This window comes from Sinocyclocheilus anshuiensis, unplaced genomic scaffold, assembly GCF_001515605.1.
Source record: "Sinocyclocheilus anshuiensis isolate Anshui unplaced genomic scaffold, SAMN03320099.WGS_v1.1 scaffold546, whole genome shotgun sequence".
NCBI classification, from domain to species: Eukaryota; Metazoa; Chordata; class Actinopteri; order Cypriniformes; family Cyprinidae; genus Sinocyclocheilus; species Sinocyclocheilus anshuiensis.
The window spans coordinates 543953-550226 of record NW_015542451.1 but is presented as its reverse complement, the minus strand read 5'-3'; positions in this window follow the sequence as shown (position 1 = coordinate 550226).

Below are 6274 nucleotides of genomic sequence, written 5' to 3'. Positions count from 1 at the left end.
ATATATATACTGTATATATATATATATATATATATATATATATATATATATATATATGTATATATATATATATATCATGTGTTTGTCTAATGAACCTGGAATAAATAAAATAAATAAAATAAGAACGATGGACCATACATGTTCTCAATTCACCTGCTGTTAATATATATTTTCTGTTTCTATTTTAATTTTAAAGTAATTTTGGTGTGTGCTTTTATATAAATAAAAAATGTTTGTTTTTGTTTTTTATAATATGTATGTATATTTTATTATTTTATTATTATTATTATTTTTATTTTATTTATTTATTTAGTTAATTAGTTATTACATCAAGTTAAATTAAATGAAAACGGAAAAAAGTTGTCTTAGCAACTAACTGATGTAAAATAAGTTAAATAAATAAAATTAAAAAGTAAAATAAGTTTTTATGGTTTTAGTTTTGGTTTTAGAGGATTAGTTCACTTGCAGAATAAAAATGTCCTGATAATTTACTCGGCTGGGATCGTGTAGAGCCCTTTAAAGCTGCACTAAAACTGCAATTTGGACCTTCAGCCCATTGGTCCCCATTGAAGTCCATTATATGGAGAAAAATCCTAGAATGTTTTCCTCAAAGACCTTCATTTCTTTTCGACTGAAGAAAGAAAGACATGAACATCTTGGATGACAGTAAATTACCAGGAAATATTTATTCTGGAAGTGAACTAATCCTTTACAGAGGACATCAGATGCCTATTTTCCACAAGTTGGTATAATACTTTAAGGTCTTCCTGAAATGTCTGTAACATACTTTGGTTAAAATTCCTCAATGGTCGTTTAAAACAACGTTCTTTTTACCTTGTCAAAATCAGCTCTGTTCACAGCGAGCTGTTTCGGTGCATGTCTCTTTAAATGCTAATGAGCTACTCACTCCGCCCCTCTCTGTTCCGTGGGGCGTCGACACAAGACACGTGAATATATCTGTATATGGCTCGGAGGTGGTCTTATTCAAATAGCTAGCTATCTATGTAGAAACCGGCTGCGGATTGAAACAGCTCGCCGGATGAGAGTTTCAGACTCAGCCCATAACAAACTGGCTGCGTGTTTTCTTTTCAGCTTTTCTGAGCTGGAAGACACGCCAGAAACCTGACTGAATGCTAAAAAGCTAAAAAAGTGACAATTTCATCCGATGTCCCGTTCAAGTATAATAACCTTGAACAACAGGAGGTCCATATTTGGCCACATGTCATGTCACGTCACTTTCACTTTTTTCACTTTGTCACTTTCACTGATAATGAGCTACTGCTCACTCCACCCCTCTCTTCCATTTGGTGTGTTGACACAAGAAGTGAGAATTGCTGCCTTGGACTTCATATATGGCTCGGAGGTGGTCTTATTCAAATAGCTAGCTATCTATGTAGAAACCGGCTGCGGATTGAAACAGCTCGCCGGATGAGAGTTTCAGACTCAGCCCATAACAAACTGGCTGCGTGTTTTCTTTTCAGCTTTTCTGAGCTGGAAGACACGCCAGAAACCTGACTGAATGCTAAAAAGCTAAAAAAGTGACAATTTCATCCGATGTCCCGTTCAAGTATAATAACCTTGAACAACAGGAGGGTTAAATGCACGACAGAGATTTGACGTCCGGGTTTAAAACTCACTCTTTTGCAGGTTGGTCAAAGATTGACAGGTGCCATTAATGGTCACTAATGTGGTCACCAAGTTTAGCTGAGCTGTCAACAGCTAGTTTCTGATTAAGTCAGACCACAGCTTTCTTGGACCTAAAGCGTCAGGGAGCGGATGCTGCAAAACCACTGAAGTGTGAAACCGCACAGATAGAACATTTCATAAGCAGCCGGAGAAAAAAAGCTCAGTGAACAACTTGTTTTCCCCTCGTTTCTGTCACAACCTGACCTAGAATTCAGGCCACACTCGAAACGGTTAAGACGAGCACACGTGAGGTCTTATTAACCATGTGTTTCTAACACATTCCACATATTGCACTCAATTATTTATATGCTTCAAATTCCTTTTGTGTTGCATAACAGTCATTTTCCAATAAACAGATACTCGAGGTTTCCAGAGTTCCTAATGACTGTGAAATATTCCAGGAGATTTGTCTAGGGTGGTTTCAACAGAACAGAGCTTTCCAAAGTCTCTCCCTCCAAACAAAAGATCAGCATGATGTGGCAATCTAGGCGTGAACTCCAGTGTCATTGAAGTTAAAAGAGAAGGACGATATGAGAACAGTACGATCTGTATATCCTCACCTATAATGTGACTTACACTCCCTCGAAGGACACATGGCTGAACTTGGTCCGTATCACTGTTGCCAAACTATTTGAAAAACTGTGCAGGGTTCAGTATTTTCAATTGACAACAAGAAAAGTAATTTCCAATTTCCTGCTTTTTCTTTAGAAACAGTAAACAATGTGTGTTTACATGATGTTTGTGTGAACATATCACTTGCTAAACTTGTCTTTGTAAAGATATATCCAACTTTATAATAGATATGAGAAAAGTATATAATGGATGAAAACTTAAAAAAAAAAAGAAATAAACCAGAGTTTTAAGCAGTTTGAAGATCAAATGTGGGTCGAATTGGACTGCATTACAAGAGCTGTGTTATTTTATCATTGAGAGACTGTTAATTTGTATTATTTTGAATTAGTTTTTATTTTTATATTTTCTGTTTTCATTTTGATTTCAGTTTTAAAAAAATGAGTGTAATTTTTAGTGTCTATTTTAAAAGTTTTAGTTTTTACCTTTTTAGCTGGAGTAATTTGTCTTTTTTTTATGTTTATATAGTTTTAGTTTTTTTTGTAATTTTGTAATTTTTATTAGTTCTTAATGCCTATTTTAATAAAAAGTTGTATTTTTTTTTTTTTTTATGTGTGTGTAATTTGGCCATTTTTATTGTTTTTATATTGTTTTTAAAACGTTTTAGTTTTGTGTGTGTAATTTTCTCATTTTTATTGTTTCTTAAGGTAGTTAAAAAAAAAAGTTCTAGTTTTTAATTTTGTTTAGTGTCATTTTGTAATTTTGTTAGTTTTTTTAAATGTCTGTATAGCTTTTAAAAAGTTCCCGTTTTATTTTTGTCATTTTTTTTCTTACCCAAAAGTGAAATTTTACTTGTCAGCCTTGTCTGTGTAAAGAATAAAAATATATTCAAACTTTATAAAGCAGAGATATATAAAAAATGTCACCATGACCGTTCAATGCCATGAAGCCTAAACCCCTAAATGTCTGTAAAAATTATCATTTAACCTTAACCTTATAAAATTATAAGCTTAATTTCTGCTTTTACATTCTGAAAAAATGGTCACGTTCACTTCCATTGTAACTTTGATTTATGATTGTTCTACTTCTTTTTCTTTTTTCTTTTTTTTTGTTAAAGAAAATAAGTAAAGATATTATTTGTAACACAACAACACACTTCAACGATCTTATAAAACATGAATCATCATAATATGTGACCCAGCGTATGATGTACATGGTTTCATCATCTCAATGGCATGATTATTGATTGAAGTATTGATTGTGCTTTTCTCCAGTATGGATCAGACAGAATATTGCAATGAGGAAGCGTGATTGGCAAACAATGTGCTTCCATCAAAACATCCTGTTAATGACAAGCAAGTGTGTGCACAGTGTGAGAAATAATGGAGGAGGCCTGTCATTAATGAATAATAACTGATGATGAACAACGTGCTCCGAGGGTTTGCTAACAATCACGCTGTTCAAGCAGTCAGAGACGAACAAACACAGCAACACCTTACTGTGAGCTGACAGGATGTACACACACACACACACACACACACACACATACTCACACACACACACACACACACACACACACACGCACACACACTGAACTAAAATATTTAAAAAGTAGATTTTATAATTTTTTTTTTCACGTGTTTTATATGTTGCTATTTTTAACAACTAATTAAGTATGCTTTCTATTGCGCAATGCTATGATATTTTTGTATACTACTTCGTTTTATTTTTGCGTTGTTGTTTTAATGTTTAAAGTCAGTGTTAGAGTTTTACATTTTGCATTTTAAGTTGTCATTTAAAATTCTAAATACTGTACAGCTATGTTGTAGAACATGGAATATGCTTAAAATAATAATAATAATAATAATACAATTAAATAAATAAAGAAACATTCTTAATATAAATAAATATTTAAAACTGTAAACACATACTCTTAACCTTATTCTAAAGACTATTTTTGGGAATGATTGTTTCTTGAGTGGTGATTTTAATTCGTGTTGGAAATGCATTAACTGTTGTTTTTACTTGGTTACTGGTTTAATATTGTTGTTTGTTTGTTTGTTTTAGTGTCTATTTTTGTGTTGCCTTGTTTGTTTTTGCTGTGTTTTGCCTGTGTTGTAAAGCACCTTGAGAAAGCAACTTATACAGCGCTATATAAAAACATATTATTATTATTATTATTAAAGTATCTATACCTGGAATTCCTTACATAGCAATTAAACAACAATAACAATCACTTGTAATTCCCTTACAGTAACAACTAGGCATTCTGTGTGATGCAAACACTCCTACGACTACAACTAAACTCTAATTTTAGAAATTCATGTTTACTGTAATCACTATAACTGAAATGTGTGTTTTCATTTGACCACAAATTCAGTTCGTTTGCTATAAACAGCATGATTGAATAGCTCACTTGATCCATGAATAAATATCTGCTTAATAGAGCAAAACAGACTTGTCTAACTTAAAGAAAAACATGTTTGTCATCTTTTATTAGTTGAGCATAATAAATGAGAGTTAAACAATAGTTTACTGTATGTCTGTTTGTCCAAGCATTAGATGCTGCGTTGAAGAGAAGGAAAATTATAAAAAAGGACAATTATAAAGTTATAAAAGTGATAAAATATAAAGATTTATATATGTATAGTAAAACCAAAATATTGGTTATTTTTATTAAATTTAATACATTTTATTTTTTATTTTTTATTTTAATCCTTTAGCAGCCCAAATATATATTTATATATATATTCAATGTATTTATATTTTTATTAAATTGTAATTTCTGCATCATATCTGTTTCACAGAAAAATCTGCCAAAGCAAATTTAAAACTTTTCGAAAGTAGAGACACTTTATCATTTCATTAGAACATTAATAATCATGCATTCATATTCAAATAATAAAAGTGCATCTGTTCAAGGCTCTAGTCACATGTTGATGGATGCACAACACTCTAAACGTTGGAGTTCTACGATAAACTGACATGAAAAATAAAACACAGGTGATTTATTCTATACGATCCATTCATGAGGATATAACACAGATCTGCCCTAAACGAATATACACACACAGACACAACTAAAAAATGAAAATCAATATTACAGGAATGCCAAAGCAAATATCTCCAGATCGACAGGAATGCAGTTCAATAGAGCGTGACTGAAGATATTCAGAACAAAAGGGCAGAGGGTGATGATGGGTTAACAGAGGGCAAAATTCACATTTATCAATGCACGCGATAATTATTAGGTTTCCTGGGAAGTTTTGCGAAGATCTTTTGTTATGTTGGACGCATCTCAACTTCAGCAGATGACCAAGACATAAAACAGCCAATAAGTATTAGAGCAACAATAAAAGCATTATTATGAGTGGAAATAGTTTCTTTCTAGACCCGAAACACTGTGTGGACACACAATGGAGGCTGTGTGATGTTTCTTTGCTTACTTTTCTGAATGCTTGCTTCTTCTTAATCAGTCGTGTGCTGACTCTGAGCATTTCAGCATTGAGTTCCAGCTCAATAATGGAAAGAAGTAAACTAGATATTAGAGCAGAATTGTTAAGGATGAGTTTGATTACTACTGCTAAATGTACAGTATGTAAATCAATGACTTAGACCAGGTGCTTTTCAATCTTTTAGATGTCACAAACCCATAAATATCATGAATAAAATCCCAATTTATACTCTGAAAAATGTATATTATAAATGTGTAAAATATACTTGGGAAAATATTCAGTTTCCGTGACATTATTACATCTTTGTACTGCAGGAACGTACTGTTTTGTATTATTTATTTATTATTTGAATTAAATGTTTTAAGTTAGTTTAAAATTTTTATATGAATGTATGCATTTCAATGTTTTTTCTGTAAACTTTCCCAGGATGAAGAGAAACACTTAAATAAAATAAAATAAAATAAAATACAATTAAAATAAAATAAAATAAATTAAATTAAATTAAATTAAATTAAAATAAATTTAAAATTAAATTAAATTAAATTAAATTAAATTAAATTAAA